Source organism: Lynx canadensis, chromosome C2 (genome assembly GCF_007474595.2).
Source record: "Lynx canadensis isolate LIC74 chromosome C2, mLynCan4.pri.v2, whole genome shotgun sequence".
NCBI classification, from domain to species: domain Eukaryota; kingdom Metazoa; phylum Chordata; class Mammalia; order Carnivora; family Felidae; genus Lynx; species Lynx canadensis.
Genome location: NC_044311.2, coordinates 32,620,981 through 32,643,387, shown reverse-complemented (window position 1 = coordinate 32,643,387; position 22,407 = coordinate 32,620,981). Strand labels below are relative to the sequence as shown.

Genomic DNA, 22,407 nt, shown 5'->3' with positions numbered 1-22,407 from the left:
ATGATCCAGTAGGGTTTTTTCCAAGGATACAAAGCTGGTTCAATATTCAAATATTAAACAGTATAATTCACATTAACAAGCCAAGAAAAATCATATGAGCTTATTACTCAATGCAGAAAAAGCATCTGACGAATTCAATACCCATGATAAAAGTTCTCAGAAAAACAGAAATAGAAGGGAACTTCCTCAACTTGATAAATGGGATCTACAAAAAACCTACAGCTAACAACATACTTAATGGTTAAAGACAGATACCTTCCTCCTACAATCAATAACAAGGTAAAGATATCCACTCTCACTACTCTTATTCAACAAAGTGTTGCAAGTTTTAGCCAGTTCAGCAAGGCAAGTAAAGGATATAAACAACACACAGATCAGAAAAGAAGAAATAAAACTCTCCTTATCTGCAGAGGACATGACTGATAACACAGATTCTAAGAAAGCTACCAAAAAAACCCCAAAAAAACAAAAACAAAAAAACTCCATTCCAGTACTAACTAGTGAATTCAGCAAGGTCACAGGACACAAGATCAACATGCAAAAATCAACTGTATTTCTATATTCTATGAAGGAACACATGGACACCAAAATTAAAAATGCAATACCACTGGGGCGCCTGGGTGGCTCAGTCAGTTGAGCTTCAGATTTCGGCTCAGGTCATGATCTCACGGTCTGTGAGTTTGAGCCCCGCGTTGGGCTCTGTGCTGACAGCTCAGAGCCTGAAGCCTGCTTCAGATTCTGTCTCCCCCTCTCTCTCTGAACCTGCCCCATTTATGCTCTGTCTCTGTCTCAAAAATAAATAAACATTAAAAAAAAAATTTTAGGGGCGCCTGGGTGGCGCAGTCAGTTAAGCATCCGACTTCAGCCAGGTCACGATCTCGCGGTCCGTGAGTTCGAGCCCCGCGTCGGGCTCTGGGCTGATGGCTCGGAGCCTGGAGCCTGTTTCCGATTCTGTGTCTCCCTCTCTCTCTGCCCCTCCCCCGTTCATGCTCTGTCTCTCTCTGTCCCAAAAATAAATAAACGTTGAAAAAAAAAATTAAAAAAAAAAAATTTTAATGTGATACCATTTATAATTACTAAAAATGGGAAAAAATGAAAGCGGTACAAAGCTAATAAAACATGAAGGAGACTATATGTTGAAAACTACAAAATGCAGATGAAAGAAATTAAAGAAAATCTAAAAGTGTTTTTGAAATGGAAGACACACAGTAAGGACACTAATTTTTCCCAAATTGATACACAGGTTTACATAATTCTTATCAAAGACCCAGCAAAATTTTTTTGCTTATATACACAGTATTATTCTATAATTTGGATGGAAGGGCAAAATAACTAGAATAAGCTAAAACATTTCTTTAAGTCAATATAAAATGATTTGGGGAAACTTATTATATAGATATAATAGTCAAGTTGTATAATATCAGCAAAGAAATAGACACGTATAACAATGGAAAAGAGAGCCCAGAAACAGACCCATAACAAATACGCCCAATTGGATTTTGATCAGGTATAAAAAGTAATTCACTGGCTGGGAATGGGGTTTTCTCAACAAATGTTGCTAAGCAAAAGGACATTAATAGCCACCACCCAACCCCTGGCAAAAAAGTACAACACCTAATCTCACATTTTATACAAACACTAACTCAAAATGAATGACAACCTTAGATGTAAAACTATGAAATTTTAAGAAAAATATATCAGGATACAGAGCTAGGCAAAGAGTTCTTAGACTTGACACCACAAGCAAGATCCATAGAAGGAAAAACTCAATAATAGAAAAACAGAGGTAGAAAATGAACAAAAGACATGAAGAGACATTCACTGAAGAAGATATATAGATGGCAAATAAGGACATAAAAAGATGTTCATCATCATTAGCTCTTAAGAAAATGCAAATTAAAACCACATTGAAATGTCACACACACCTACCAGAATGGCTAAATTAGAACAGTAACAATACCAAATGTTGATAAAGATATGTTGAAACTGAATCACTCATACACTGCTGATGAGAATATGTTAAATGATATAGATGCTCTGAAAAACAGCTTGGCAGCTTCTTGTAAAATAAAACATGCAACTACCACACAACCAAGCAACTGTACTCCAGGGCATTTATCCCAAAGAAATGAAGTCTTACATTCACACAAAAACTTTTACCTAAATACAAAACAACTTTATTTATAATAGCCCCAAATGGTAAACCACTCAGATGTCCTTCAACAAGAGAATGGTTAAATAAACTGTGGTACATTCCATACCATGGAATATAATTCAGCAATAAAAAGGGGGAAAAAAATAACTGATATATGCAATAACCTGAATGTAACTCCAGGGAATTATGCTGAGTGACCAAAAAAACCCCCAAATTAACAAAAACCAAAAACCAAAAAACACCAATCCCAAAGTTACACACTGTGTAACTCCACTTATAGGATATTCTTGAAATGACAAATCTATAGCAATGGTGAAGAGATTAATGATTGCCTAGGGTTAAGAAGGGAATGGGAATTGGGAGGGAAGTGGGGGTGGTTTCAAAAGAGCAACATCAGGGATTCTTGTGATGAAAATGTGTATCTTGACTATATAAATATTCATATCTTGAATGTTATACTGTACTATACTTTTGCCAGATGTCACCATTGGGAGAAACTAAATAAAGGAGACACTGGATCTCTCAGTAAGTTGTAAGATTTCTTATGACTGCATATGGATCTATAATTATCTCAAAATTAAAAGTTAAAAATAAAATACGTTGATTAGAGATAAAAAAGCAAAACAAAAAATATAGAAATAATATTTTCACACTCCTGATGTAAGGAAGTCTTTTATTACCATGATTCCAGTATTAGAAACTACAAAACAAAATTTAAACTTTTTTACAGCAAAGGACAGTACCTACTGCTGCTGTAACAGATTATCACAAACTTAGTGACTTAAATTACCTTACAGCTCTGGAGGTCAGAAGTATGAAATGGGTCTTATGAGCTAAAATCAAAGTGTCAGCAGAGTTGTGTTCTTTCTGGTGGCTGCAGGGGAAAATCTACTCCTTGCCATTTCCAGCTTCTAGAAGCTGCCTGCATTCCTTGGCTCATGACTGCACCACTCTGATCTTTAGTGTGATCCTCACATCTATTTTGCTCACTTTAACCTTTCTGCCTCCCTCTCATAAAGACCTTTATAATTTACAGTGGCCCCATAAAGGTAATCCAAAATAATCTCCCCATCTCAAAATCCTTAACATATGCAAAGTCTCTTTAACTATATAAGGTGACATATTCGCAGGTTCTGGACATTAGAATGTGTACATCTTTCAGGAGCCTTTATTCTACCTACCACCAACATCAAAAAACAAAGTTAAGAAACTAAGTTTAAAAACTGGCAAAGAACAGGGGCGCCTGGGTGGCTCAGTTGGTTAAGCATCTGACTTCAGCTCAGGTCATGATCTCACAGTTTGTGAGTTCGAGCCCCGCATCAGGCTCTGAGCTGTCAGCACAGAGCCTGAAGCCTACTTTGGATTCTGTGTTTCCCCCTCTCTCTCTGCCCCTGCTCCTCCACCACTCATACTCTGTCTCTCTCTCTCAAAAATAAACAATTTTTTTTAACTGGCAAAGAACAAAAAAGCAATTATGGAAAAGAAAGGAGTCAAAAAGTACTGTAAAAGATCCACTTGAATGTCCTTATATAAAGAAATGAAAACTAAAATTGAGGCATTAGTCTTTACCTATCAGAGTAACAGAAAATAGCCCAAGTTTATTCAAAGCTCCCCCGAATGTACAAAATATGCCTTCTACTACTTACTGGAATTGTAACTAAAAATTGATATAAAGGTTGTATCTTTTAATTATGGACATTTTCAATACATACATAGTAAGGAATAGTATAACGAACCCCCCACCTATCACCCAACTTCAATTATCAACATTCTGCCTTTGTGGTTTATTTATCCCCCCAATTTTTGGTGGGAGTGTGGAAATCCTATGATCTCACCTATAAGTACTAAGAGATAACACATACCCCATGAAAATTAGCAACTAATCAAGGGGCTTTTACCTTTTCTGCCATGGGCCTTCACCCCATAGCAAAAAGAAAGTTAAGTCTAGTAAAACCTATTACTCCTACTCAGAATAAGGTTTTAAATGCATAAAAATACAGAAGATTGCAAATACAATAAACTATATTGAAATTCAGCTATCAACATATTTTTTTTAAAACTTGTGCCGTTAAAAATATAAGTGCTTCTTTATTAAGTTTAAAAGCACCTCCAACAATTCTTTCATTTCATTCAGTTTTGCTAAGTGCATTTAAATAAAAAAAAAAATTTATAGTTGGTTTGAACCAGGATCTAAACTAAGTCTGTATACTGCACTTTGGTTAATGTTTTAAATCTCCTTAATCTATATAACACAGTTCTCTTTCCCCACTATTTCCATGCCATTTATTTGTTGAAGAACCTGGCTTCATTTGTTCTAGAGCACTTCCCACATTGTGGATTTGACTGAGGTGCATCCTCATGGTGTTCCTTTATCTTCCCTATCTCCTATAAATTGGTAATTTTATCTAGAGGCTTTACTCCCCTGACCCACCCCAGGTTCTATTATTGTTTTTGTAGGAATACTTCAGAGATACTCATGTGTACTTATTGGCATAAAACTGGAGGCACCCTATATCTGGCTGATGTTTAAAATGAATGGTGGATTCATAATATCAAACTGATTCACCTATCATCAAGCTCCCCATCAAACCTTCACCTAATGGTTTTATCAGCCATTGATGATCACTGCCCAGATCTACTATCTCCAAAATGATGATTTGCTAGCTCAACCTGCTTTAGGAAACTGTGAACGTTTTACTAAGAACATTTATGATTACGCTAATACACAGACCCTAACAGGAAAGACAGAATATATGCTTCTGTGTGGTTAGAACACCAACTGGATATAGCAGGAATATCTGCCCTTTGTCTTTGACATAAATCTTTCCAGTCATGTATCTTTTTAACTTGGTTATTACATTTTAGGTACAAAAGTTTTCAAGAAAAACTTCACAATAATTGTCAAAATTTTAAATGCACATTTCTTTGAATCAGCAACCTACATACTACAGGAAAAAATAATGCAAGTATTTAAAGTTATGTAGAATGTTTGCTGTTTCACTGCTATGAAAAATAAGGAATGAAATGTACACCAAGGGGCACCTGGCTGGCTCAGTCAGAAAAGCATGCAACTCTGGATCCTGGAATTGTAAATTTGAGCCTCATGTTATGTGTAGAGATTGCTTAAGGATAAAATCTTTAGGGGAGCCTGGCTGGCTCAGTTGGTTGGGTATCTGACTTCGGCTCAGGTCATGATCTCACAGTCCTTGAGTTCGAGCCCCGCATGGGGTGGTGCTGACAGGTCTGAGTCTGGAGCCTGCTTCAGATTCTGTCTCCCTCTCTCTCTGCCCCTCCCCCACTCACGCTCTCTCAAAAATATATAAAAACATTTTAAAAAATTAAAAAAAAAAAAAAAGGGGCGCCTGGGTGGCGCAGTCGGTTAAGCGTCCGACTTCAGCCAGGTCACGATCTCGCCGTCCGGGAGTTCGAGCCCCGCGTCGGGCTCTGGGCTGATGGCTCGGAGCCTGGAGCCTGTTTCCGATTCTGTGTCTCCCTCTCTCTCTGCCCCTCCCCCCCGTTCATGCTCTGTCTCTCTCTGTCCCAAAAATAAATAAAAAACGTTGAAAAAAAATTTAAAAAATTAAAAAAATAATAAAATAAAATAAAATAAAATAAAACCTTAAAAAAAAAAAGAAATGCACACCAAGAGTGTCTAAATTATAAAGTACTGGTATGGTAAAATGGCCAATAAATATTAAGTAAAAATGCAAATTCCAAAATAAGAGGATTATAATTCTACTTTGAAAAAAATTCCAATTACAGATGTTTGTATAGGCATTAAAAAGTTCTGGGAGGAGGAGGCCTGGATGCCCTTAGTCAGTTGAGCATTTTGGCTCAGGTCATGATCTCGCTGTTTGTAAATTTGAGCCCTACATCGGGCTCTCTGCTGTCAGTTTAGAGCCTGTTCCAGATCCTACGTCCCCTCTCTCTGCCCCTCCCCTGCTCATGAGCCTGTGTGCTCTCTCTCTTCCTCTCTCTCTCTCAAAAATAAACAAAAAACAAAAGTTCTGGGAGGATATATTGCAAGCTGTAAAAGTGATAGCCTCAATCAGTGAATGGTAAGGTGGGTAAAACTTAGTCCGTACGCCACAGATCTGTGTGGTTTGAATACATATTACTTTATTTTTTCATGTTTTATTTATTTTTAAAGGAGAGAGTGCAAGCGGGGGAGGGGCAGAGAGACATGGGGACAGAGGATCCAAAACAGGCTCTGTGCTGACAGCAGCAAGCCTGATGTGGGGCTCAAACTCTCAAGCCGTGAGATTATGACCTGAACCAAAGTCGGAGGCTCAACCAACTGAGCCACCCAGGCACTCCTACTTTATTTATTTATTTTTTAATGTACTATAAAAGATAAAACTAATGGAAAACTAGCTAATAGGAACTGGCAGCGAAAACACAAAGTAGGGGTGAGGAAAATTGGGAAAAGTATGACAGAAAAAGAAATGTAAGAGAAATAAGGGTATGAAGTAAATTTGCTTTATAGTAGAACCACAACTAACACCTAAATAATTATAACATAAAGCAAAATAAAACAAAAACAAAAAAAGAAAAGACAAAAACAAACAAAAAAAAACCACTAATAAGTTAAATTTCCTCTGAAGATCATTTCTTCAGTTAGGTAAGAGTTAATTTGAATTTAGAATCCAGACAGTAGGAAAAACGATGTATCTTTAAATATGACAAAACATCGGGATAGCTATTGAGGCCAACTGAAAAAGCAAAGTAATGCTTCCTATCTCATGTGTACCCTGAGGCATAAACTAAGAGTAGAATGGGTAGAAACATTTGCACTATTTTAACAGCCATTTCTCTCTTGATCTCTTTTAGCCAAGCTTAGTTCAAATCATATAAATTGAATATAATGTGAAAACAGGGAGTAAATTCACAAACCACATTTACCAAACTAAATGTTTCACTGGAGAAGAGGCTGTTTCTCAATTAGAGGCCTTTCGTGGGGCACCTGAAGTTGGCTTGGGCACTAACTCTTACTAATTTCGGCTCAGGGCATGAGCTCACAGTTCATGGGATCCAGCCCTGTGTCAGGCTCTGTGCTGACAATGCAGAGCCTGTGTGGGATTCTCTTTCTGCCCCCCCCCCCCCCCCCGCTCACACGTGCTCTCTCAAAATAAATAAATAAACTTAAAAAAAAAAAATAGTAGGAGCACCTGGGTGGCTCAGTCGGTTGAGCATCCGTCTTTGGCTCAGATCATGATCTCGCTGTCTGTGAGTTCAAGTCCCACATTGGGCTCTGTGCTGACAGCTTGGAGCCTGGAGCTTGTTTCAGATTCTGTGTCTCCCGCTCTCTCTCTGTCCCTCCCCCACTCATGCTCTGTCTCTCTCTCTCTCTGTTAAAAATAAACATTAAAAAAAAATTTTTTAAGTAAATACGTGGGTGAATATAGTAAGATTATTTTTTATCTTCTAAATTCTTTAAAACATGCATGGCTCTTGAGAAGGAATATTATAATACCATCATGGGGGTTCATATGTATAATTCATATGATAATTATTATATAAAGTGGGAAGGGCAACGGGACCTATTTGGTTGTAAGGTCTTATGGTCTTTTTTTTTTTTCCCTCCCCAGGGAACATTTTGCTTTTTATTTTTATTTTTATTTTTCAATATATGAGATTTATTGTCAAACTGGTTTCCATACAACACCCAGTGCTCATCCCAAAGGGTGCCCTCCTCAATACCCATCACCCAGTGAGGTCTTATGTTCTATTTGAAGTGGCAAAATATAAATTCTAGATATAATATGAAAAGTCAAGTATACATAGAATATTATAATCTTTAGGGCAATCACTAAAAAAATTGGACAAAGATATAACCAAAAACCAATAGATACAATAAAATGGATACTAAGAAAGTATTCAAATAATCCAAAAGAAGACAAGAAAAACCTCCACAGTAAACAAATAATTAAACACAAATATATCAATAATTACACTAAATGGTCTTACACTAGAGAGGTAGTTAGATTCAATTAATAAAAGACTATTAGAACCCCATTTTAAATATGATAGCATAAAAGTAAAAGATCATGCAAACAGGAATCAAAAGAAAGGTAAAGCTGCTATATAAATATCTGACAAAGTAGATTTCTGAACAAGAAAAATTACTGGGTATAGAAACAAGAGATAATGAGAAAAAGGTCAATTCACCAAAATGACACAACAATTTTAAATGTATATATACTTAACAGAATTGCAAAATACATAAAGCAAAAATTACTCAAACTGAAAGAAGTAAACAAATCCACTATTCTTGGAAACTACAACTACTCTCAGTAATTCACCGAACATGTATAAAAGCAGCAAAAAAAAAAAAGATTTAAACAATATCATCAACAAAGAGAATCTAACTGACTTACATAACACTATACTTAACAGCAACATAAACATCTTTTCAAGGGCACATGGAATATTCACCAAGACAGATCATATTCTGGACACTAAAATAAACCTTAATGATTGTAAAAAGAATTGATATTGTACAGCATACATTCTATGACCATGACAGAATTAAACTAGAAACCAGTGACAGAAAGATAACTGGAAAATCTCTAAGTATTTGGAAATTAAACACTACACTTCTAAACAATTCATGTTATCAAAGAGGAAAACTCAAAGGAAATTAGTAAATATTTTGAACTAAATAAAACTGAAAACACAACATATAAATTTTTTTTAGATGCAGCTAATAAAGTACTTACAAAGAAAGTTATAGTATTGTCATTAATAAAATGTTAGAAAACAAGTCCCCAATCAATAATGTAAGTTTCTGCCTTAAAAAACTAGAAAAAGAGCATGTTAAACCCAGAGGAAACAAAAGGACATAATAAAGACCAGAAATCAGTGAGACTGAAATAGAAACTAGAGAAAAACCATTGAAACCAAAAGATGTTCTCTGAAAACATCAACAAAATTGATAACTCTCTAGCAAGAATCACCAAAAAGACAAATTACCAATGTAATGAAACATAAATGAAAGAAACCTAAAACTAAAAACATAATGAAATACTGTTGCTATGGTCTGAATGTTTGTGTCTCCCCAAAATTAATGTTGAAATCTTAACCTCCATAAGGTGATAGTTACTATGAAGCAGGGCCTTTGGGAGGTGATTAGGCCCTAAGGATAGAGCTCTCACGAATGGGATTAGTACTTTTATAAAAGAAATCCAATACAACTCCCTAACCCCTTCTACCATGTGAGGCTACAAGAAGCTTGCAACATGGAGGAGGGACTCACCTGACCATGCTGGCACCCTGATCTCAGACTTCCAGCTTCCAGACCTGCAAGCAGTAAGTTTCTGCTGTTTATAAGCCACCCGGCCTACCGTATTTTGTTATTATCAGCCCAAACATAATGATACAGAAACTGGTACCAAGAATTGAGGGTACAGCTGTAACAAATACTTAAAGATGTGGGAGTGGCTTTCAAACTGGATAATGGACAGAAACTGGAAGTACAGGCTAGAAAAATTCTACATTGCCATGAACAGACCATTAAGGGTAAATTCTTCCGAAGGCTCAGAAGTGGGAGACATGTAGGGAAAGCCTCAATCCTTTTAAGAGAATCCCTAAGTGGTCATGAACAGAATGTTGACTGAAATACAATGTTAAAAAAGAGACAACGGGGGCACCTGGGTGGCTCAGTTGGTTGAGCATCTGACTTCAGCTCAGGTTATGATCTCGCAGTTCATGAGTTCAAGCCCCGCATAGGGCTCTGCGCTGACAGCTCAGAGCCTAGAGCCTGCTTCAGATTCTGTGTCTCCCTCCCTCTGCCCCTTCCCAGCTCATGCTCTGTCTCTCTCTGTCTCTCAAAAAAGAATAAACATTAAAAAAAAAAAAAAAAAAAAAAAGAGGGAGACAATAGACCGAAAATGGAGTCCCTCATACTAAGCCCCTTGTCAGAAAACTAAGACTCAATACCTAGCATAATTGCAGTTTCAGTCTCTCCCAGAAATTTAACCTTTAACCAGTCGATCTGAAATTACCTGGTCAGCACCAGTGAGGTACCCTTCCATCCTCCACCCTACCCAGCACCTTTCCATCCTCCACAGGAAGGTGGCCTCTTTGCTAGAAACGTCCTTTTCCTGCCTTTCTCTACCAATAAAAGGCTTTAATTTTGTACAGCTCTTTGGAGTTCCTTTCTATCTGCTAGATGAGATGCTGCCCAATTCATGCATCATCAAATAAAGTCAGTAATATCTTTACATTTACCCAGTTGAATTTGTTTTTTTAACAACAGTAAAGGCCAATCTGTAACATCTCAGACAGAAATAAGGTAAATGTTATTGGAAACTGGAGGAAAGGTGATCTTTGTTAGAAGATGGTAAAGCGCTTGGCTGAACTGTATTCACATCCTAGTGTTTTGTGGAAGGGTAGAACTTGTGAGGATGAAACTGGCTATGTGACTGAGGCCTTCTATGCAAAGTGTTGAAATTGTGGCTTGGTTTCACTTGAGTGCTTACAGTAAAACATGAGAAGAAAAATATCTTAAAGATATAATTGTTAATCAAAAGGGAAGTTAATTTAAAAGGCAGAAATTCTCAGCCTGCTGTACTGCTAAAAAAAAAAAAAAAAAAAAAGAAGAGAACGAGCGAGAGAGAGAAAACACATTCAGAACAGAACACTACGAGTGTGGCAAGAGATTCTTTGATAGGGATTTGTAAAGGTGTGAACATGGGATTCAATCAGCCACCCCAGCAGGAAATAGCCAATATGAACTGGAAGGAGACAAAGATGAAAAAAGACTGTCAGTGTTCTTAGATTTAATAGGATGCAACATACAGATATGCCACTGCAAATGTGAGATACTCTTCAAGACAAGGGAAGAAGGACCCAAAAGGTGATTCAGAGATCATTAAGGCCACCTCCCCCATCTCAAAAAAGAAGGCCATTACCTGGGTTTCAACAGGCTGGAAGACTGCCAGCCCGAAGTCATGGAGGCCAGGCCAGCAGAGCCACTGGCATGTTATTCCTTAAGGAGCACTGTGCCTCAGGCTGTGCCCAGAAAAGCCATGGACAAAAATATTTAAAAATTTAACATTTTTAATGGTGAAAATATTTGAACAGATACTTCACCAAAGAAGACAGAGGTTTGCCCCACTACCTGAAAGTACAGCATTCCTATGAAACCTTTCACAAGCAAAAATGACATACAATGTATCCCCTTCTTTCTGAAAGTTCAAGTCACACCATTTTCCTTTTACTAAAGAATATCTCACGTACTAAGCACCTGTTTTTGACAACCGAAAGAAATCCAAAGAGGATTTTCGCTTTTACAAAAAGTCATTACCATACTGACGTAGGTCTTTAAGTGGCATAATGTGAACTTTTGGAAAGAGGGGATAGTGTACAAGGATGACATATAAACTCATATGAAGATCCTCTGCATCATTAGTCATTACAGAAATGCAAATTAAAACCACAAAATGATATCATGACACAGCAAATTAAATGGCTTAAAAAGATAAGGGAGGTAACAGGAAAGGAAGAGAGGGGAAGGGAAGGAGGGGACATACAGAAGGAGGGGTGGTGGGGGGAGGGGAGAGGGGAGAGGGGAGAGGGGAGAGGGGAGAGGAGAGGAGAGGAAATACAACAGTACCAGGTGTCAATAAGGATGCAGAGCAATGGGAACTCACACATTGCGCTTGTGGGGATGCAAAACAGTATAGCCACCTAAAGGGTAACAGTTTGGCAGCTTCTTATAAAGTTAAACATAGATTAACCATATACAATGTCCTTGAAACAGACTCAAAAGGCTACTTATGACATCCTGGACTACAAAGCGTGAGGGGGTGGGGCGCCTGGGTGGCTCAGTCGGTTAAGCTTCTGACTTCAGCTCAGGTCATGATCTCATGGTTCCTGGGTTCAGGCCCCGCACTGAACAAGGCTTTGTGCTGACAATTCAGAGCCTGGAGCCTGCTTCAGATTCTGTGTCTCCCTCTTTCTCTGCCCCTCCCCTGTTCGGTCTCTTTCTCTGTCTCTCAAAAATACATGTTAAAAAAAATTTTAAATATATTAACAAAAAAAAGCATGAGGGGGTGAAAAACTGTTCTGTATTTGGATTGTGGCAGTGATTATATAACTGTGTCAAATCTCAACCACACTCTAAAAAGTGTGAATCTTCCTGAATGTAAACTAAAATATTTGGCAGAAAATATTCACTGCTCAGTCTGATACTTTAAATGGACTTGTTTATATTCACATATGATTCTGTATCATCATGCAATATACATTCACTAAGTTTTGCAGATCTTCAAATGTTGACATTTTATTATAAAATATCATTGCATTCATACAGCCTCTAGAATCTCCAGAGTAAAAATGGAAATTAACATCTCTGTATAATGAAAATAGTCTGGTCTTGTAGACTCTTTAAAAGGTATGTTAGGAACCTCTAGAGAATTGCTAATCTAAATATAGTAATAATAACATCAGGCCAAACACCTAAAAATATATTCTTCCCCAACCTACTTTTATATTTTATACATTTATTGGGTATATTTATATATTAATGACACTAAGTCTGTCAAATCATGTTACCAATCATATTGTGTGTGATATGTAAACTATGAGGAAGAGTACAGTTTGCTATGTATATAGGCCATGATAAATATGACCATTTTTGGCAAGGCAATTGTTACATTCTGAGAAGTATGGAATTAGCAAGTGATAGAAAAAAATTCTAAAAAGAAATCTCTCATGCTAATACAAATGCAATTTTAGACTCTCTTATAGTTTAACACATAACTTGACAATTTCCTGTTTCTGATAAAAATCAGCAGAGTGACAATACCCAAGTGACTAACTCCGGAAGTTTGGTTGGGTTACAGATCTTTCAGTAAACAATGAAGGGGGAAAAAAAATCCCCAAATACCTAACTTCAATATGCTGTAAGTAATGCAAAAAGACAAAGCAATTCATAAAATGATTTTATTCTATTCAATGTTTTAAGCCCTACTATCTTGTCAAGTAATTTTGATTGTTAAACACTCTTAAAATGAAACAACACAGGTAAGAATCCCATCATGGGGAAAATAAAAGATTATAGGCTAGTCTGAAATAAAGGCTCTTAAAAAAAAAAAAATCAGGACTTTTTCTTTTTAAACAGGTCAAATAAAATGCCACCTTATTGTATTTAGTTTTGCAAATATCACTTTGAACATATCCCCAATAGAAGCAAACAAACAAAAAAAAAAACCACAGGCAATAGTTCTGTGCATACCAAAATTAATTCAACAAATATTTACTAAGTAGTTTTTACAGACTAACAGTACCCTGAGCTAATAAGGCCTGAGAGTAAAGAAAGGTATATCAAGCAAAACATGTTCTCAAAATAATCAACTGTAATTCTATTTTTCAACAACTTATTTAATTAATGCTTTACTACTCCCTATATGATTATTTTGTCAGCTATCACAAAATTTTACTTATTACTCTGAATTATAAGCTGTATCAAGATCACCTTAAGAACATATCACCATTTTACACTCTGAAGAATATTACATTTTATATAATCTAAAGAAGAAACCATTACATTAACCTTACATTACCACTAAAGTAAAAGGAATAATCTTGCTAATATTACTAAATGATAAGTAATTGTGGTATAAATCACCAATTATGAAAAAAAGTAACATAATGAAGAATTTACTGGCATAATTAATACAACAAATGTAAACACATTAACTGATTTAATCCTTATTGTACTACATGGCAATTAAACCTAAATGGGTTGATAATCAACTATACTCATGTTTTTAATATGCATTTTTTAAACTGTGATACATATGATGGGCTGAATTTTTTCCCCTCCAAAATTCAGATGCTGAAATCCTATCCTCTAGTACCTCAGAATGTGACTGTATTTGGAGATAAGGTCTTTAAAGAGGTAATTAAGGTAAAACGAGGTCATTAGTGTAGCTCCTAATCCAGTAGGACTGGTGTCATTATAAGAAGAGCTGATTACCAGGACACCTGGGTGGCTCAGTCGGTTGAGCATCCGACTCTGGCTTAGGTCATGATCTCAAGGTTCATGAGTTCCAGCCCCACGTCGGGCTCTGTGCTGACAGCTCGGAGCCTGGAGTCCGCTTTGGATTCTGTGTCTCCCTCTCGCTCTCTCTGCCCTTCCGCCACTTGTGCTCTGTCTCTGTCTCCCAAAAATGAATAAATGTAAAAAAAAAATTTTTTTTAAGAAGAGCTGATTAGGACACACACTATGCAAAGACCATATGAAGACACAAAGAAGACAACCATCTACAAGCCAGAGAGAGGCCCTCAGAAGAAACCAATCCTGATGACAACTTGATCTTAGACTCTAGCATCCAGAATTTTGAGACAATAAACTTCTGTTAAGCCACCAATCTGTGATACTCTGAAGGGCAGCCCTAGCTAACTGATACAATACACATAAAATTTATCATCTGAACCATTTTTAATTGTCCAGTTCAGTGGCATTAAGTACGTTCATCATGTTGCACAATTATCACCACTATCCATCTCAAGAACAATTTTGATCTTGCAAAACTGAAATTCTATATACTTTAAATCATAACTCCCCATACAGCCAAACTACCAAGTAAAATTAAGTGTAAGAATAACAGTCATTTTCAGACAACCATTCTCATAAAATTTAATTCCAATTTACACTGACTTAGGAAACAACCAGACAATATGTTCCAGCAAAACAAAGGAGTAAAGCAAGAAAAAAGACACAGAATCTAGGAAGCAGGAAAAGCAATGAATAAAGGCAAAAGGAATTTCCAAAATGCTAGCAAAAGTAAATTAAGATCAGAAGCAGATCTAGAATAAACAGTCCAAATTGGAGGATTCCAAAAAAAGAAAAAAAACTGGTAAAATTATCTGACAGATTAGGCTATTTATAGAACTGTTGGAATATGGGAAGGCTTAGCTATAAGTTCAAAGACAACAAAGAAAATTTTAAATGTAAACCATATAAATTTCTTATAAATTAAAAAAATTACACAAGAAGTAAAATTTAATCATAGTAGATGGGTCAGCTATAAACAATATGTATGTGTTTTATATAGTCATAATGATGAAAATCCCGAATATGAATATACAATTTTAACTAAGACAATAAGGCTAAGAAAGGTTAAGAAAATAAATGGGGGCACCTGGCTGGCTCAGTAGGTACAGCATGGGACTCATGATCTCAAAATTGTGATTTCGAGCCCTAGCTGGGTACAGAGATTGCTAAATAAATAAAGAAATAACCTCATTAACCTTAACAGAAAATCAGTAGGTGTCTAAAATTAATCCATCAGGAGATAAAACAATTACATGTTTTTATTTATCAAAGTAATAAATGAATATAGTTTAAAATGTCAAATAGTACTATAAGGCCTCTAACAAAAGTTAACAGTCCTTTGTTCTCCTCCTCCTTTTTCCTCCTGCTGGTCTCAAGAAGTCATCACTTTCAACTTTTTACGCTGTTGCTTCTAAAAGAGCTCAAAAAATTTTAAAGTGATTATTTCTTGAGGCAAGGGGGTAGAAAAAGGAGAGCAAAGGTCTGCTATTTTTGTTATTAGGCCTTTTAGCACTATTTGACATTTTAATTTTTTTTATATTTATTCATTTAAAAAAATTTTTTAATGTTTATTCATTTTTGAAAGACCGTGAGAGACAGTGCAAACAGGGGTGGCGCAGACAGAGAAGGGGACACAGAATCTGAAGCAGACTCCAGGCTCTTGGCTATCAGCACAGAACCTGATGGGGGGCTCGAACTCACGAACTGTGAGATCATGACCTGAGCTGAAGTCGGACACTTAACCGACTGAGCCACCCAGGCACCCCAATGTTTACTCATTTGAGAGAGAGAGAGAGAGAGAGAGAGAGAGAGAAGTGCAAGGTGGGGGAGGAGCAGAGAGAGGGAGACACAGAATCCAAAGCAGGCTCTATCTAGTCTCTGAGCTGTCGGCACAGAGACCGACACGGGACTCAAACCCATGAATGAGAGATCATGACCTGAGCCGAAGTCAGATGCTTAACCGACTGAGCCACCCAGGTGCCCCAGCATTGTCTGACATTTTCATCTATGTTCATATATTACTTTGATAATTAAGAAAAAATTAGAAAACCTCACTGATCCGTTAAAAAATCAAACTTAAGTCAACCAAAATGGTGAATAGCTAGCTAGCTGACATTCAAGCTGTATGAGCATCCATTTTCTCTTCTTTTCATAGTAGTGTTTCAGCTTCCTTCTCAGACCCTATCCTCTCCATCCCTGCCCCCATCCACCAATTCTATATTGACATTCTTTAGGTGGAGTTCCAACCCAGGGGTAGTATATGCAATCAAGCACAGCTAATCAGAATATTAAATCCCCTTATTTCCTGTGACTAGTGAAGAATGGGCTTAAAACAAGTTGTTGATTCAGAAAATTTCTTAGGATGTCTACATAGGTTACTGGGAAAGCACTCTCTCTTTTCCCAACAGACTTAAACCTGAAAGCAGAGTAAATGTCACTATACAGAACCCGACAATGAAGCTGAGAGGTGCACAGAGATTAGATTCTATTTTTTGAGCCTCCAATTCTAATTATTCCTCAACCCAGAATCTATCCCTGGATATTTCACTTCATAAACCAAAATTACTTTTCTGTTAAAACAAACAAATAGGGCCAATATACGATAACGAGCACCTGAACTGAAAGAAAAAATAGAGTATCAAATTTGGTTTTTTGAAGTTTGTTTGTTTACATAATCTCTACACCCAGCGAGGGGCATGACTCACAACCCCAAGATCAAGACAGCATGCTTTCAACTGAGCCAGACCGGCATCCCTAGAGTGTCAAATTTAAAGGAAAAAAAGCACACTCTGTAAGAAAGACTTCAGAAGTAAGAAAAATGCAAAAGCAAGGATAAAATAAACTAAATGGAGATTAAGAAAACCCTCATAGCAAGTACAGACATTCCCAAATTTAACAACTCTGTGTGTGTGTTACGTGTAAACACTCTGGACCAGGTTTAATGAAGGCTAACACTGGACTCTTTCATTGCCTGATTGCTGCCTCATAGCTCGCATGCATGCTCCCAGAAAGGGCCTGTCCCAGTTGGCTCTGCCTTATCGCCACAGCGTCCCCACCTGGCTGAAGTTGATGTCTGCCGACGTGAAGGAACAGATCTACAAACTGGCCAAGAAGGTCCTGACTCCCTCATAAATCAGTGTAATCCTGAGAGAGACTCATATGGTGTTGCACAAGTACATTTTGTGACAAGCAATAAAATTTTGAGAATTCTGAAGTCCAAAGGACTTGCTCCTGATGTTCCTGAGGATCTCGACCATTTGATTAAGAAAGTTGTTCGAAAGAATCTTGAGAGGAACAGAAAAGGATGTTAAATCCCCACTGATTCTGATCGAGAGCTGTCTTCACTAGTTGGCTTGATATATTATAAGACCAAAGGAGTCCTCTCCCCGCAATTGGAAATATGAGTCACCCACAGCCTCTGCCCTGGTTGCATAAATTTGACTATGTACTCACGCAATAAAATCATTGTCTAACTAGAAAAAAAAACTAACACTGAAAACGATGTGGATCTTATGAACAACCAAACCCCTGACTTAACCAAGCTTTCACCTGTCTATTATTTATCTTTTTAAGGCTCTACTATGTGCAAGACACAGTATGAGCTATCCAGCTTACAAAGATAAGTCTGTCCTGAAAGAGCTTACAAGCTAGTGGAAAAAGTTCTATTTCTTGCCAATATTACTTCATCTGTAATGCTGACTTACATTAAACTTATTCTGCTCACATGAGCATCACAAACTATGCCAATTGCATTTGTAAACTGGGTCTAATGTACTGCGAATGTTTATATACATTTAGATACACCTTTGACTAAGCCAGTAAAACCACCTGTCTTCACTTCTGGTTTCCAGATTCCACCAATTTTAAAGTGTAATATAAAAACAAATGGTCTGCCTTTAACTCCAAAGGCCTTAAGAACAAAAAGTATAATGGTCCTAAGGAGGCAAGCTAGGTACCAGTATAAAAAAGACAGATCCAGAGAAGCAGCATAACAACTTTATACCCACTAGTTCTAAGACAAAAGCCGTGCATTCTGGTTTTATTCTCTTCCCATAAGTTAATGCCAAAAAGGGAGCCACTAATATTTGGAGAACGGGGGCGCCTGGGTGGCGCAGTGGGTTAAGCGTCCGACTTCAGCTCAGGTCACGATCTTGCGGTCCATGAGTTCGAGCCCCGCGTCAGGCTCTGGGCTGATGGCTCAGAGCCTGGAGCCTGCTTCCGATTCTGTGTCTCCTTCTCTCTCTGCCCCTCCCCCCTTCATGCTCTGTCCCTCTCTGTCTCAAAAATAAAATAAATAAACGTTAAAAAAAAATTTTTTTTTTAAATATTTGGAGAACGGTTTTTCTACTCACTTGTGCCATCAACTGTGGAGGTTCTGTGAAAAACAAATAATCTTCCTGAGACACCGAAGTAGGGATTTCATTCAGTCTAGACTGCCTCTAACCTCTAAGTGCTGGGAAGAAAGACCCTCATAAACAAACCTGTCCTTTACCTAAGGGGAATGGAGCTCCACTAGGTGACTGCACCCTCAAAAATAAAATGGCAGTCAGAAACTAGAGAACAAAGGTCATGATAATAAAAGTAGATTTAGGTTAATCTCTTACATCTTTGTCACTATTACCTCTAAATTGATTCCATATTTGGCTATGTGGGCTGTAAAAGAAAAGGAATGAGAGGTATGTCTAGATTTTCTACCTCACCAGCCAAGTTGACAGAACCCCCAACAGGTTTTGGGTGAAAACAGCTTTGGCGGGGTGGGGGGGGGGGGGCGGCGCATGTTCGTTGGGCATCTACTTCAGCTCAGGTCATGATCTTACAGTTCAGGAGTTTGGGCCCCACGTCAGGCTTGCTGCTGTCTGCGCAGAACCTACTGCCTCTGTCCCCACTCTCCCCCACTCTGTTCTTCCCACTTGCACTCTCTAGCTCTCTCAAAAATAAACACTAAAAAAAATTCTTTTAAATGTTTATTTATTTTTGAGAGAGAGAGAGCACAAGCAGGGATGGGACAGAAAGAGGGAGACACAGAATTTGAAGCAGGCTGGAGACTCCAGGCTCTGAGCTGTCACCACAGAGCCTGACACGGGGCTTGAACCCATGAGCCATAAGATCATGACCTGAGCCAAAGTCAGATGCTCAACCGAGCCACCCAGGCACCCCAAAAATAAATAAACATTTTTTTTAAATTATTAAAAGAACAAAAGAAACTACAGCCTCTGAGATCTGATTCAAAGAAAAAAGGAGTATAGGAACCAATCCAGGCCTGAGAACAGAAAACCCCACACCACTCTCACATTAAGTGAAGTAATACTCCACAGGTACTTGCAAACTGTTAGATCACCACATACAAAGGCCTAGGTCTTGAGGGTTAATTCTCTTCCACCATCAGTGAGCCATCTAGCTTCCTCAGGCTATCCCTAATCTGCAGGGCTGGGAGTTGTGTCCTAGGACTATTCAAATACTATTTTGATAAATAAGGATCTTCCAAGTCCAGGATCTGCACCTGAAAGTGACTGCCTCCTTCAACTTTGTACCCTAGGCAACTTGCTTGCCTTGCTCTAGTCTCAGCTCTGCTCTACTGCTCCTAGAAATAAAACAAGCTTAACAAACAAGAGTTGCCATTAAACTGCCTTGCCATTAATTATGAGTCAAGGAATGTCATATTAACTTCCTTGAAACTCCATTTTCTTATTGGTAAAATAAGAGAACTGAATCAGATTGTATCAAAAAGTCTCCTGAGTTATATCAAAACTATGATCATATCAAAACTATTAACTAAATTTCTCCTTAAATTATCTGGACTAAATAAAACCAGATCTGTATTGTGTTTTCTAATGTTTTCATCATCTTAGCCCCTTGGTATTCTAGTCTTTACTCTTTAATATACTCTTAATTACCAAATCTCTTTTAAGTGTCATTCCAAGTCATGTTTCCAAAGTTGTACATATTTCCAAAAGAATACACACAGCACAGGGGACAGTGAAACTATCATTTCCCCATGCTATATAGTACAAATAAGGTTTAGATTATACCATCACATTTAGGAACCATATTCTCCTAACATATACTAAAACTTGTATGTAACGTGAAATTCAGGACATATTTAACATGCAATTAATCATAATATGAGTATTTTCACATGAACTGCTATACTTAATTCTAATTCTCCCTCATGTTCTCCATGTGCTTATGTAATTTGTATTCAAAAATATTTTCAGGGCTTTACCACCTAAGTCTTACTATTAAAATTGGCTTGGGGCGCCTGGGTGGCGCAGTCGGTTAAGCGTCCGACTTCAGCCAGGTCACGATCTCGCGGTCTGGGAGTTCGAGCCCCGCGTCAGGCTCTGGGCTGATGGCTCAGAGCCTGGAGCCTGTTTCCCATTCTGTGTCTCCCTCTCTCTCTGCCCCTCCCCCGTTCATGCTCTGTCTCTCTCTGTCCCAAAAATAAATAAATGTTGAAAAAAAAAAAATTAAAAAAAAAAAAATTGGCTTATATCTTTATCTTTTGGCTTATGCATGCAATAGGACCTACCAGAGAGTTACAGAGAACCAGTACACTATCACTTAAAATTCCTAGGGGTGGTGGAGCCTGGGTGGCTCAGTCAGTTGAGCATCTGACTCTTTATTTCTGCTCAGGTCATGATCTCATGGTCGTTAAAATGGAGCCCCAAGCTGGGCTCTGTGCTGGAAGCACAGGGCCTGCTTGGGATTCTCTCCCTCTTTCCCCGCTCCTCACCAGCTTGTGCTCGCTTGCATGCATGCTCTCTCAAGATAAATAAACATTAAAAAAAAATAACTAGGTGTGAAAATGCTTTCTAAAGTACAGTACTTTTCTACTCCGTGGGCACCTCACATTTATCCCTACAAAGTTTCTGCTTCTGTGCTCTATAATTCAGTAAACAGTAACACTATCAATCTAGTTATCTGGATTAATGAAACCCTATTCAGTCAATCCCTGCATCTCAATTCTTGTCCTTTTTACCTCCTTCATAGGACTCAAATGATTCCATGTTATCTCCATTCTCACTACCATCACCTTAGTAGTAATGAAGGCATTTGCCTCCTTAAGGTGTCTCTTGCTTTCCAGTCTTATCCGCTTCCAGTTGGAAGCATTTGGTTTTCTTCTTAGGAAAAAAAAAGTATCAGAAAACAAAAATTCCTTCTTTTATGTATCCGCTATCTAGACTTAAAAACTAAGTAAAAGGTCTCATATGTGTTTATTTTGAAGTATAATCTGAAAAACAAGGGACAAAAGACTAAGAACTCTGAAACTATAATGAAACTCCCTTTTGTAAAGTTATGAGAAGATTCTGGGAAGACGGTGGCATAAGAAGCCCTCCAAATTTGGTCTCTCCACCTAGACAACAATTGTACTAGCAGAATCTGTCTAACTGAACTATTTTACAATTTTGGAGACTACCCCAAGGCTTGAAACTTCCAGAGGAAGTCTTGGACTATTAACTTTGGTTAATTTCAGTTAGCTCAGCAATGGCTAGTAGTAGCATCTTCCACTCCCCAGGCCCATGCCACGTAGCTGTACATTAGTTCCAAGAGCAGCTTTCAAGAGTCAAAATGAGCAATAAGGATCCTGTCATCCATATATCAGGGATCTGTGTTCTGACAGTTGAACGATGCTTCTGATCACTGAGGTGCTGACAGAGGCATATGCGTGCACGCGCGCGCACACACACACACACACACGCCAATTATGTAAACCCTTTTCCCTCAGGCTGAAGAAAATCTAATCTACAGGGCTGGAGTCTTTTTTAACCTTCTCCTTTCAGGAGCCGGACACTAAAGAACTAGTAATAGGGGTATTAAGAAAGTCACCACATATATCCAGAAAAAGGCACAAGCTCAGTGAAGACCTGAGGAAAGCTTAAGTTTATAATTCAAAGTGGTTCCTGGCACAGAGAAAGTTTACGACAATAAAAACAAAAACCCAGGAAACCCTGGGGAAGAGATGATCTGATTTTCAGACTTACCACATTATTAAATTCACACATTCAGTTTTCAACAACCAATGTATCACAAGGGATACAAAGAAACATGCAAGTATGATCCATTCAAAGGGAAAAACCAATAGTAACCATCCTGGAGAAAAATCAGCTGACAAACTCAGCAGACAAAGACTTTAAACAAATATCTTAAAGATGCTTAACTAACTAAAGAAAGTAAAGAAAATGATGTG

At 37.8% G+C, this 22,407-nt stretch overlaps 1 protein-coding gene and 1 pseudogene across 2 annotated transcripts in view; one reads left to right on the top strand and one right to left on the bottom strand.

The window, feature by feature from the left end:
• The window catches only part of NCK1 (NCK adaptor protein 1), an 87,208-nt gene that overhangs the window by 25,047 nt on the left and 39,754 nt on the right, over positions 1-22,407 (bottom strand). The window lies entirely within an intron of this gene.
• On the top strand, positions 17,211-17,705 carry LOC115523146 (annotated as a pseudogene).